This window comes from Sphaerodactylus townsendi, linkage group LG11 (assembly GCF_021028975.2).
Source record: "Sphaerodactylus townsendi isolate TG3544 linkage group LG11, MPM_Stown_v2.3, whole genome shotgun sequence".
In the NCBI taxonomy this organism is placed as follows: Eukaryota; Metazoa; Chordata; class Lepidosauria; order Squamata; family Sphaerodactylidae; genus Sphaerodactylus; species Sphaerodactylus townsendi.
The window spans coordinates 76,878,481-76,891,977 of NC_059435.1; the positions used below are offsets into that span (position 1 = coordinate 76,878,481).

Genomic DNA, 13,497 nt, shown 5'->3' on the forward strand with positions numbered 1-13,497 from the left:
CCATGCTGGCAGGGGCTGATGGGAATTGTAGTCCATAACATCTGGACTGCTAAAGGTTCGCCACCACTGCCCTATGAAGAGAGACTTGGGGAGCTGGGTATGTTTTGTTTGGGGAAGAGAAGGTTAAGGGGGGACATGATAGCCATGTTTAGATATTTGAAGGGATGCCATGTCGATGAGGGAGTGAGCTTGTTTTCTGCTGCTCCAGAGACTAGGACCAGGAGTAGTGGGTTTAAGGTGAAGGAAAAGAGATTCCATCTAAACATCAGGAAGAACTTCCAAACTTTCAGGGCTGTTCGACAGTGGAATTCACTGCCTCGGAGAGTGGTGGAGTCTTCTTCTTTGGTGGTTTTTAAAGAGAGGTTGGTTGGCCATCTGTCAGGAGTGCTTTCATTGTGTGTTCCTGCACTGCAGGGAGTTGGGATTGATGGCCCTTGGGGGTCTCTTCCAACTCTATGATTCTGTGACACTCCCGTAGTTCATAACAGAGGAGAGGAAGTCCCCTCAGCAAAGGCGGGTTCAGGCCGATCCCCCAAATGATTTTCTGTACTCCCCTAATGGGGACCCAAAGCAGCTTGCATAATTCCTCCACACAACGATCCTGTGAGGTGGGTTAGGCTGTGAGGTTGTGAGTTTTTGTGGCATAAAGGGGGATTTGAACCCAAGTCCCTGAGATACGAGTCTGATATTCTTAACCACTTCACCACCGTGGCTGTCTCTGACATAAAATGCCACACAGATTTGGGCTCGGTGTAACTACCTTATTCTCCCAACCAGATTTTGCTGTCTCTAAACTGGAAAGTTTGTCATAATACACAGAAGGAGGAGACACACCTTGTGGTCGGGTTCAGACAGACTCGGGGGGAGCCCAACACCCCCCAGTTAGGTCCTGGAACAGGTAAGCCAAACTGAAATCAACAAACCCATACCTCACCAGGAAGCCAGGGAGAGTGACTTTTTTAACCGTGCTGCTGGCAAGACAGAGCCGTTCTCTGCTGGAGTTGGCTGTTCATGGCCAGGCATTCGACCTAGACTGCAGAAAAGCTGAGCTGTGCGACTTCTTTGCATGGGAGGCCGGCCAGCTGGGCTGAAAGAAACCCACCGAGGGAGGGCAAGAGAGGGAATTGAAAAAAAGATGGAAGGTACTTAGCTTTAGAAACAACTGTGTGTGTGGGGGGGGTGGGAGGTGGGCAGATCCCAACCCCAATTAGTGTGTGTTGCATAACACTGGTAGAAGAAGAAGAAGAGTTTGGATTTCCATACACTTTCTCTTTATGTGGGAGACTCAAAGGGGCTGACAATTTCCTTGCCCTTTACCCCTCTGCTCTAAATACCCCCCTCTGTGAGGTGGGTGGGGCTGAGAGAACTCCGAGAAGCTGTGACCCCAGCCCAAGGTCACCCAGCTAGTATGGCCAGGAGTGCCCTGACTAATCTAGATCCCCTAGATGGCCTCCACAAGCTCTCAGTAGGTAGAATCAAACCGGATTCTCCCAGATCAGAGTGCACCTGCTGCCAGTGCTTTCGCCCTTAGCTACCTAAGCCCTTTTCTTTCTGCTCCTGCTTCAGCCTGGCTTCAGCCCTAGAGAATTACGTGCAAAATATGTGCCAGTGACTTTTGAGGCACATGGAAAAGGTCTCAGCACCCTCTTCCCACCACAGAACATGGCTGCAGGTGAGGAGGTGATCTCTTGGAGTCAAACAAGAGGGAGGTTGACTCGTGCAGAGAGGCGGCCGAGGAAAGAGCATGGCCCGGGAGGAACTCACAACTGTGAGTATTTTTGGAAGATCCCCTTCCTCCTCTGCTTTGCCCACCTGGGTGGGCTCCCCCCCCTAATCTTCCCACTTGCTGTGTGAACACCCTCTTTGGCCCGTTCCTCGCCATGCATGTTGTGATAGTCCAGATGGAAGTGGGGGAAGAGGGGGGAAGGATGGAAGAAAGATCCTGTAAATCTGTAGGTGTCAAACTCATGACCCTCCAGATGTTATATGGACTACAGTTGGAAATACTGGCAGGGGGATGATGGGAAGCTATTTGTCCTGTAACATCTGGAGGGCATGGGGTTTGACACCTGTACTGTAAATGAACAATGCATTTCCCCCATATGCAAACCATCTCGCATCAATGGCCCCATTGTGTAAGTACCCTTGTGGGATGCTGAGCCATTTTGCTACCGCCTAGAGCAGTGATGGCGAACCTTTGGCACTCCAGATGTTATGGACTACAATTCCCATAGGTCCCAATTGGCCATGCTGGTAGGGGCTGATGGGAATTGTAGTCCATAACATCTGGAGTGCCAAAGAACTACCACCAAGAACCTAGAGCGATGGTGGCCAACCTATATATAGCTCTCCCAGTTAGCCCGCGCTGGCAGGGGGGCTGATTGTAGTCCATGAACATCTGGAGCACCATAGGTCCATATGAACATCCTGGGCGCACCTGTGGCACAAAGTCCAAGGCCTCGCCTGCACTGCTACTTCCACGCACCTTCAGGGCTGTGCAGCCTTTTGGGATTCTCCCATTCCAGATCCATCAGCAGCAGCAACTGTAAAGATGTCTTGGGGCAGAGACCCTTCCTCTTACGTGCCAGCGCAATAACACCTAACCTGCTCTACCGTCCCAAAGCGGGGGTTCCATCCTCTCCTCCCGTGGCGTTCCTGAATCTGGGACCGTCGTTCTTTCTCATGCAAGAACTATTCTGGAGGCCGCTCTTGGAGGTTTTCCGTGCCTTCACGAGATTTTTTTGCCTTCACTGCCACAGTGAAAGAAATCCACATTTCTCTTGAAGATTTCTCTCTCTCTCTAAGACTACACCGTTTGAGAAGTTGGACGGTTTACCAAGGGATAGTGAAGGAGTTCCAACCTGCAAGGCTTTCCAGACAGACTTGGAACCAGAAGCGACACACCGTCTCTGTTGTGCAGAAATGAGGTGAGCACTTGGTTGGGAAACCTGAATGTAAATGGAGCGCTCATGGGAGGGACATGTGGGGGTGTCACATGTCCCCGAGCGCCCACCAGCTAGTCATGTGGTGGGTGGAGGTACCCCTCACACCCCTCCCCTCAGCCCTGCCCCGCCCCATGAAGCTGCTCCTTTGGCTGACAGAGTCTTTGCCGGCTGGAAGAGCTTACCTGGCGAATCGGTGCCAAGAATAAGAAATGCCCCAGCCAGGTAAGTGGGTGGGGCACCCGGAGCAGGTTTTCGTTCCGGTAGCCATTCCCCCCCACCTGCCTCTGTGGCCGGGGCTATCCACTGAGTCCAGCCCCAGAGTGAACCTGAGAAAGAGGTGACAGCACAACAGCCCTGTGGTTTTAGGATGGGGTGTGAAGATCTCCTGAGCCTGGAGTGTCAAACTTAGGCCCTCCAGATGTTATAGACTTGGTTGTCATCCACGGTAGCTTACGATGCTGGCAGGGGATGATGGGAACTATAGTGCATGACATCTGGAGGAGCCTAAGTTCCACCTATGTCCTAGACTTTTGACTGCCCTTCAGGTGACGGAGATCACTTCCTCTGGACAAAATGGCTGCTTTGGAGGGTCCCTGGCATGGGACAAACCCCAAGCCCCGCCCTCTGCAGGCTCCCTCTTCCAGATCTCCAGGTATTGCCCAACCCAAAGGTGGCCGTCCTACTAGGTCCCATCCAGTCCCGAATTCTGTTTGTGGCTGCAGCCAAGAGAACGGCCCCAAGGAGCCGGGGATGTACCGCCTATGGCAGTTGTGGCGAACCTATGGCACGCGTGCCAGAGGTGGCACTCAGAGCCCTCTCTGTGGGCACGCACGCACAGAGTTCATTGTGGGGGGGAGCGGAAAATCACACCCCCATACACACACATATCTAGGCTGGCCTTGCTTCCGAGTAAACCCTTCTAGGATTGTGATTCACCTATTCGAAGCGTTGCACGGTTGCTTCACCAAGCTTACTCCCAAGTAACGCGTGCCTCAGAGCAAACCATTTTTTCTAAACTAGAACATCAGTATTCAGGTTAAATTGCCGTGTTGGCACTGTGCGATAAATAAGTGGGATTGGGGTTGCAGTTTGGGCACTCGGTCTCGAAAAGGTTCGCCATCACTGGCCTATGGAGAGGCTCCAAGCCTTGGTCCGTATGGGCATCCCTTTTCTGGAGCCATATCCTGTAATCCACCTTGAATCTTTGCAGAAAATACAGCCTAAAAGTGAATGAACAAGACGGAGTGTCCAGAAACAATCCCTGTTGTCCCCCCTGTGGCTTTCATTTCCTGTGGCTTGCATTTCCTGTGACACCAGGAGCCAGCTGCAAGATTTGCATTTAAGGGGCAGAGAACTGGTTCTCCCAAACTGGCAAATGTCGGCACTCTTTTTGCTTTCCAAACAGACTCTCCTGGTCCAAGAGCAGACTTGGTTCCCTGGGTCAAGCAAGAGCAGCAGCCCAGCCAAAGGACGGGTGGAGATGGTCACCAAAACTCCTGTGAGTAGGAAATCGAAACCGCTGAAAAGCCACCCTTGGGCCAAACTGGGGATCACCTGAAACGCCTGCCTGCTGCCACTCCCCAGGTCTTGCTAAAACTGTTGCTGTGTCTGAGAGCCAGTGTGGTCAAAGTGTCAGACTAGGACAGGGGTGGGCAATTATTTTTCCCATGGGGCCGCATAAGAAACAGAAAATATTGTGGAGGGCCGGGCCAAAAGGCACGGGGGGCAAGGCGCTTTTGAAAGCCCCACAGAAGCCGGCAGCCAAGGCAACCGGCTTCTGCGGGGCTTTCAAAGGCGCCTCGCTCCCCAGCATGGCAGGGGGGCCAGTCAGGGTCATCCGGCGGGCCGGATGTGGCCTGCGGGCCGTATAATGCCCAGGTCTGGACTAGGATCTGGGAGACCCTGGTGCGAATTCCTAGCTCTGATCTGGATCTTGCCTGTAAATCTTAAAAAGACTGGCTGAGGGATGTCAGAGGTTGAGGGTTAGCGAAGAAGCGCAGGGGACAGGAGGAACGCCCAGTGGAGAATACTATAATGGTTTCAGAAGTACTTCGTTAAAGGACAAGCACGTGGTTGGAGAATTGGTGGCTTGGATTCTCTGCTGTCGGTCCATGAGTGACAGCAGCTGCAAACCGGCCTGCACTTACACTCAGCCCCTCTCAGTTATCTTAAAAACTATGATTTGATTCTAATCGGAAGAGCGGATAATCTGGCCATCTGTGCTCGAAAGGCAGTTTCCCTGCATCCCTGTCTGACCCCCAAAGGACCTGCTCTTATGAGAACCTCAGGAAACCCCGGCTGGGTCAGGCCAGGGAGGGTCCATCTAGTCCAGTATCCCGTCTCACACTGTGGCCAACCAGGTCCTCTGGAGGTCCAACAACACAGCAGAGAGGCTGAGACCTTCCCCTGATAAGAACCTCAGAAGAGCCCTGCTGGATCAGACCAGGGAGGGTTCATCTAGTCCAGCATCCCGTCTCACACGTAGAGGCCAACCAGTTCCTCTGGAGGTCCTATTCAGACTGAGGTTTTCCCCAGTAAGAACTTAGGAACACCCCTGTTGGAGCAGGCCAGTGAGAGTCCATCTTCTAGTCAAGCATCCTGCCTCACACCGTAGCCAGCCAGTTGTCCTGGAGGGCCAAGGAGCAGGGCGTGGAGTGTGAGGCCTCCCCCTACTGTTCCCAGCACTGGTATTGAGATATTTGCTGCCTTTGTAGGTGGAGGCTACCTTCAGTCACCATGGCTAGTAGCCACTGATGGGGCCTCTTCTCCCTATCTGACCTCTACTTAAAGTCACCTATACTGGGGGCCACCTTCCGCCCACTGGCCGTGAATTCCACAATTTGACCACTTACTGACTAAAGCAGCACGTAGGAGGTTAAGAGCTCGTGTATCTAATCTAGAGGAACCAGGTTTGATTCCCAGCTCTGCCGCCTGAACTGTGGAGGCTTCTCTGGGGAATTCAGATCACCCTGTACACTCCCACACACGCCAGCTGGGTGACCTTGGGCTAGTCACAGCTCTTCTGAGCTCTCTCAGCCCCACCCACCTCACAGGGTGTTTGTTGTGAGGGGGGAAGGGCAAGGAGATTGTAAGCCCCTTTGTAAGTCTCCTGCAGGAGATAAAGGGGGGATATAAATCCAAACTTTTCTTCTTCTTCTTTCCTTCTCCCTCTCCCCCTTATAGCCAATGACAGGTACCATCTACCTATTGAGGACCACCAAGCAGAAGACCCTGATAACCCGCCCCTCCTGCTGTTCTTCCCAGGCGGGTCGGTGGCCCCCATTTGCAACGGGACCATCGGAGAGAGCCAGCCCCTCTCCACCCTCCACGGCATCTGTGCGGGCAGCAGCACCACCGGGCACGACCCCGGCTCCCCCACCACAGCCATCGAAGGGGCGATGGACCGGCCGCACACCTGCTCGGAGTGCGGGAAGACGTTCAGCCTCCTGCTCAGCCTGCAGATCCACCAGATGAACCACCGGCAGAAGAAGCGCCACGAATGCGCCCACTGCGGCTACGCCTTCAGCTGCCCCTCGGAGCTCCTCCGCCACAAGATGATCCACACCAAAGAGAGGCCCTACAAGTGCCCCGTCTGCGCAAAGGGCTTCGTGCGCAAGCAGCACCTCATCCCGCACTTGCGGCTCCACACGGGCGAGCGGCCGTACCACTGTGCCGAGTGCGGGAAGAACTTCATCTGCAAGCACCACCTCCTGGAACACCAGCGCACCCACACGGGGGAGAGGCCCTACGCCTGCGCTGAGTGCGGAAAGACCTTCCGGCGGAAGAAGTCGCTGAAGGACCACGTGCGCGTGCACAGCGTGGAGCAGGGGCAGATGGACTCAGCCCAGGGCCTCCTACGCGAGCCCCAGAACATCGTGGTTCTTAGAGCTGAAAGCACTCGGTAGCAAACAGCTGGTGGTCCGCCCCGTTCCCCAAAGAAAGTCGCATTCCTGCAGCTGCTTGCTGCTCCAAGTTCCAACGTCAGTGTGGGGAAAAGGTGGCCGATGGTTTAGCCGAGCTTGCGTGGCCTCATTTATCCTGCTCCCGTGGGGCCCCAGGGAGGGGTTACGCCCAGCACTAAGCCACCCCTTTCCCCTCCCATGGCTGCAAGCCCCATGGCGTCCTCTGCTCACATTGCTGCCCCACTTAGTTTCACTCACTCATTTTTCAAGGGATGTCATGTTGAAGATGGAGCAACACAGAGTTGGAAGAGACCCCCCCAGGGCCATCCAGTCCAACCCCCTGCCATGCAGGAACACACAATCAAAGCACTCCTGACAAGTGGCCATCCAGCCTCTGTTTAAAAACCTCCAAAGAAGGAGACTCCATCACACTCTGAGCCAGCGGATTCCACTGTCGAACAGCCTTGATCATCAGAAAGTTCTTCCCAGTGTCTCGGTGGAATCCCTTTTCCTGTACTTTGAATCCATTACTTCTAGTCCAGGGGTCTGCAACCTGTGGCTCTCCAGATGTTCATGGACTACAATTCACATCGGCCCCTGCCAGCATGGCCAATTGGCCATGCTGGCAGGGGCTGATGGGAATTATAGTCCATGAACATCTGGAGAGCCGCAGGTTGCAGAACCCTGCTCTAGTCCTAGTCTCTGGAGCAGCAGAAAACTTCCTTCTACTCATCTGTCTCGTCCTGTTTTCTCAGTCAAGTTATTGTTCCTCACGGTTCAGAAAGTTTGTTTGATTGTGTAGCCGGGTTTGCAGCCCTTCCTTTGCACAGCTTGAGTGGCATGTTGTCTGCGGGCAGGGTCTGCGCGTTTTGGGTTTTTGTATGGTCCCTCGTTGTTTTGGTTACTTTAAGGTAATAAAGATTACCAGCGCGCCATTCTAATGAATATGACTGTTTCTGGCAGAGGCGTTGCCCCGGACGCCATCTCCCCCCCTGCCCTCCCGGGTGCCCCACTTATCTTAGCTGGCCAGAGCCTGCCGCAGGCCGCCCCTCAACCTGACCCTACCAGGCTGCTCCTTCAGCCATTGGAGCCTCCACTGGCCGAAACAGCAGCCTGGTGGGACTGAGGGGAGGGGAGTGCTGCACTTGTAACCTCCCCACCCCGTGTCCAGCTGGCGTGCACCCAGGAACATGTGACCCCCACATGGCCCCGTGAGCACTCTGTCCGTGGTTCTGGTGACGTTTCCTGCTATGGGGTGCTGTGTGGTTTCCGGGCTGTCTGGCCGTCTGGCCGTGTTCTAGCAGCATTCTCTCCTGACGTTTCGCCTGCATCTGTGGCTGGCGTCTTCAGAGGATCTGACAGGTCTATCTGATAGGTCTATCTTCAGAGGATCTGATAGGTCTATCATCACAATCCCTATCAGATCCTCTGAAGATGCCTCAGCCACAGATGCAGGCAAAACGTCAGGAGAGAATGCTGCTAGAAGGCCATTGCTTTCACATCCTGCACGTGAGCTCCCAAAGGCACCTGGTGGGCCACTGCGAGTAGCAGAGTGCTGGACTAGATGGACTCTGGTCTGATCCAGCTGGCTTGTTCTTATGTTCTTATGATGGGAATTGTGGTCCATAACATCTGGAGTGCCAAAGGTTCACCACCATGGATGTAGAGGAACAGATAAAGAAACCCAATTCTCCAGATAAGAGTTTGCTGCTCATGTGGAGGAGCAGGAATCAAACCCAGTTCTCCAGATTAGAGTCCACCTGCTCTTGCTGGCTCTCAGCACTGGGCTCCCACTCAGCTCATTTTATCAGCTTTCAGCCTGGCGTCCCTTTTCTGGTCTCCACATTTATCATAATTTATCTGATTTTATCAGCATATAAATGCAACCTCGTTTACCAGGGAGTTCCACAGCTTGGGACTTCTACCAGAGCTTGTTTGACTTGCCTTTATTACTGCACTGAAAGTTTGGCATCTGGGGTATTTTACACTCAGCCCCCCCCCCGCCCCACCCCGAAATCATGACCACCAAGGCTCGGGTTTCTCAGAATCGGGGCCAGTGCAACCTGAAACGCGGCAGAGGGAAAAGCAAGAGCACAAGAACGCAGACTCAACCAGGGGTGAAGGTTGAACATCTAGAAGCTTTATTTAAACCCTTTACATTAAGTAAGAAGAATCACAACATCAAATCCGGAAATGTTGCTAATGGAGACAGTCACAGTATTACAAGTCCAAGAACAGGAGAGAGAAGAAACAAAGCAAGACGTCAAACAAGCTACGAACCAGCCCTGTTGCGGCAACGCGGGAGCTCTGAGCTCCCCCCGCCTGCCCGCCCCCCCTCACCACGGGTAGGAAGTTTGCCTACCCACCGTTCCTGGGCCCACACCCCTGCCAACCACTGTCCCACCCACCCCTGTCCCCTGTGTCATTCAATACTTCTACACACAGACTGCCATGTGACAGGTCTCTCTGGGGCTCCTGCGCATCTGGAGCCAGAGGGGCACCACAGGAGGCCTCTACGGATCTCCGCCGACACACAGAGCCCTTTGGCAACCACCCTTTGCCTGCTATCCCGCTTCCTGTTTGACAAGGAGGAGGACAGGACGGGTGAGCTGCTCTCCAAGGTCAGAAATTTCAGGCCTGCAAATTCTGCCCACATTGGCCCTCGCTCTTTCCCTGGGCCACGTTCCTTTTCGGTACCTCTGCTTGAAAAAAGAAAGGAAGAGAGAGAGAGAGAGAGAGAGAGAAGCGGTTGGAGGGGAGGGGAATCGGGTTCTCCAAAGAGGACTGACGAGAGATCACGGAAAGGAGCCTGGATAACTAACGGCACCCCACGGATGCGGGCCACGTCCCCATGCAAGACTCCGCACAGGCAAGTCTTTCCAAAAGTCGGTTTGGAAAAGTGCCAGGCATGCTCCTAGGAGTTTCTCCTTCGTGGGTGAAGGATCGGAAAGCGGAGTCCTGCCGGTTCCACAGCTGCCCCGGCTCTCTCGGCCACTATCCCATAAAGCCCAGAAAACTACCAAGAAGCACCTTCGGCCCAGCACGGCCCAGCTTTGCCCTCTCTGTGGCTCCTCCCTATCACAGTCCAAGGGGATCTCTCATTATGTCTGTCGCACACAACACCTCTTGCATGACTGAAGGTCGCGCAGTGCCAAAGATGCGCAGGCAGAAGATGGATGCAACATGTCAAAAACAGTAGATCTCCGCTGCACCACGAATGTGTACTGACTGGCAGTGATCAGCACTGACTGGCCAATGCCCATGAAGTCACCCCTTTCCTCCCAGGGCTTTTGCTACTCTAAAAAAAAAAAGCTTGACATCCTCCAGGTGGTAGCAGGGTGGACTATAATGCACATAGAAATGCCTCTTTGGAAGGGGCAGGCAGAGCAACGGAAGGGATGTCAGTCTAATGCAAGTTGTCAGGCTGAGCTATGAGGTTGCTGGGGAGGCTCTTAAATCCTTGCCTGGTCTTTGCCCTCACTCACTCACTCGCCCCCTCCCCAAAGTATGACTGGCACAGGGTGGTGGGTGGGGAGGTGTAGGCTGCAGCCCCATCTCCCAAGGAGGGAGGTAACGGGCTAGTGGCCAACCCTTATGGGCCTTTCATTCCACAGAGGAGGAACCATATTCCTGCTACCCTCTGAGTGTCACACTGATAGGTGATGCTGTGGCCCTTGAGTCTACCTGGCCGAGGTGATGGTCCCCCAGTGCCCACTCAAAGGCACCCAGCCGGCCCTGGCATGTCCTATGCCAGTGGTGGTGAACCTTTGGCACTCCAGATGTTATGGACTACAATTCCCATCAGCCCCTGCCAGCATGGCCACTTGACCATGCTGGCAGGGACTGATGGGAATTGTAGTCCATAACATCTGGAGTGCCAAAGGTTCGCCACCACAGTCCTATGCTGCACTTGTAACCTGGCCACACCCCCAACAAGCCCCGCCCCTCTCGCAACCTCGACCATCCAAAGGAAAACATCCCGAGGCCATCTTCCAGGAGCAAGGTCAGGACCAGGCTGGCACCTGGCTCCAGTCTTCAGGACCTCGTTGAGGCCACCGCTACTGACCAGTACCCTCCAACGCAACCATTTTCCAAGCTTCCTGGGGCACGTTTCAATCCAAGGAGTTGTAAGCCATGTACAAGTGACCCTCGGGGTGGGCTTCCTGGGAATCTTGCTTCCAGCCACCAGCCCCCATCCCAGAAAGCCCACCCCAAGCGTCACTCGTACACGAGCAGCCACCAAGGAATTCCAGGTCTTGCTGGGATACAAGCAGAAAGAACACTGATGTAGGCATCCACCTGGTCTCCTACACACAGGGCTGCAATCGCTTGCTGGGCAGCAAGTTGCATCCCAAAATCTCCCCAGTTCACACAATCACCACAACATTTCTGCCACGATCAATTCAGACCTGCACATAAATTGGCTACTTGGCCGGTATCCGGTTTGGCCCTCTCCGATTTCCAATCTGGCGTGAAGATGTGGAACTTTCCAACACGGCAAACGGATATGCTCGACGCAACTTCGACCCCTCAAGGAAAACCTACAGACTCTGCCAACCGTCTCCTCACTAAACAGGGAGCAATTTGTTTAACCTCTGACCACTCTCTTGCGAACACGCACCCGCCAAACACCCCTGAAATCTGGGGCCTCCAGCACGAGCCTGCGATTCTGCAAGGTTCCCCTTCAATCCAGAAAGAGCTCCTCACAATACAAAAAAACAGCCGTTTCTTCTCATTATGTTTACAAGAACGGGGTAGTCCAGGGGCCTGCAACCTGCGGCTCTCCAGTTGTTCATGGACTGCAATTCCCATCAGCCCCTGCCAGCATGGCCAATTGGGAATTGTAGTCCATGAACATCTGGAGAGCCGCAGGTTGCAGACCCCCGGCTGTAGTCTAAGAGGAAAACCAAAGCCGGAGCGGGCAGAAAATTCAAGCGGGGACTCCCCACCCCGAAGAATCAACATCTGGCACAATCCACTGAAAAGTTCTCTGGCCATAACTGATCCGCTGTGGCGCTGCTCTCCTTCACATTCACGAAATACGTGCGAAAGGTACCGTCACTGGATCGTGCTCTCTGGAGACAGGGGCCGATGACCCACGGCCGGCTCCGCCTCACCCTTGCCCCGCTCCGGCACCAAAGTTGCGCCAGAAGTGCTCAAGAACAGGCGGGGCAAGAGGAAGCGCATCAGGACCAGAAATCTTGCCCTGGCGTGCTTCCTCTCTCAGCACACCCAAGGGAGGAAGTACGTCGGGACAAGGTTTTTTGCCCCAATGTGCTTCCACTCCCGGTGCGCATCAGGGAGGAAGCGCGTCGGGATAGTTTTTCTTGCCCAGACCCCTCCGTCTACCAGCGCGCAGCAGCTGCCCCGTGGGTCACCTGAAGTTTTCCACTCACCAACGTGTGGCTTCACACACTGAACGTGGCCTCCAGCTGTGGCAACCCTTGATCTTGTAGGGCCTGCAGGTGCAAATCTAAACCTTTAACATCCAACTTGTGCCCCATTTAGAGCCGCTGGAACCTTTGGGCTGATGGGAATTGTAGTCCATAACATCTGGAGTGCCAAAGGTTCGCCACCACTGATTTAGAGGGTCCACAGAACAGCTCAAACCGCTCGCATTTCTCGCAGCTCCTTAGCTAGAGCATCCGCTCCTCTCTGCCAGGTGTTTCTTCCCATCTCTCCAAGCGAGGGGGAGAGGGACCCGCCCGGGGCTGGCCACCTTCGCTAGAATTGAAGTATTTACAAGCTGTGTTCAAATCTAAAATTGTATTGTTAAAAACCCCTATAAGAAACCAAAGCTGGGGCTAAACCGGCCCTCCCCCAGCAAATCTCTGAGCGCCTCTGGATCTAAAGCTACACACAGGCACAGTATGACACAGAAGCCCCCCCCCCACCCCCACCCCCGGGGCCAGTCGGCCGGCCGGCCAGGACCGAGCGGACAGAAGGAACAGCCACACAGCTTCGCCGGCCGCTGCCACACCAGTACGTGGCAAAGAATAATCTGGTTTAGGGGAAAAAAGGAGGAGTTAATAACCTTTTACAAGACACTTAGCCACTTTTTTAAAAAAATTCAATCACAGAAGATAAAGTGCAACGTTATTTAAACTTCTCTGTCTGACAAACTCGGGTGACCGACCGTGGGCAGGGCCTGTCTGTCTACGGGCCGCACCGCAAGCGGCGGGACTGAGGCTGCCGGCCAGGAGCAAAGTCACTCGTCCCGTCCCCGTTCTAGTCAGCGGACACTGAAACACGAGCCAAAGGGCTACGGCTGCAGGTGCCTGCCAGCCACCAGATCCCCAAGGAGTATCTGCTGAGCATTTCGTCCTCCGCTGCCCTCCACGTGAGTCTTCTCCCTGCCAGAGGGCGCCTGGCGCACCTGCCGATCCTAGACGGCCGGGTGGCCCCGTTTCAGAGCACAGGTGTGCATTATTGCTTCAGGAAAACATCCCCGTTAAATGGGGAAGCCAAACCAATTTCCTCCCCCCTTTGATCTAGGGGTGAAGCGGACAGACTGGAAGATCTAAGCTGGTGTTTGAGAATTCGGGGAGCGCAGGTGAGGCCTGAGCCAACGGACAAGGACGGGGGCAGAAGAGGGGTACGTGTATGAAGGCAGACACGGACAAGCATCAAGGGGAGAGGGAGGCCCTGGC

General features: G+C 54.4%; 1 long non-coding RNA gene across 1 annotated transcript; it reads right to left on the reverse strand.

Moving 5' to 3' along the window:
• Positions 1-8,965: 8,965 nt before the first annotated feature.
• Positions 8,966-10,592, reverse strand: LOC125440844. The gene is made up of 2 exons (XR_007245753.1): positions 9,365-10,592; positions 8,966-9,330 (listed from the first exon to the last, which is right to left on the reverse strand). It is a non-coding gene; the product is annotated as an uncharacterized LOC125440844 (long non-coding RNA).
• Positions 10,593-13,497: the final 2,905 nt, after the last annotated feature.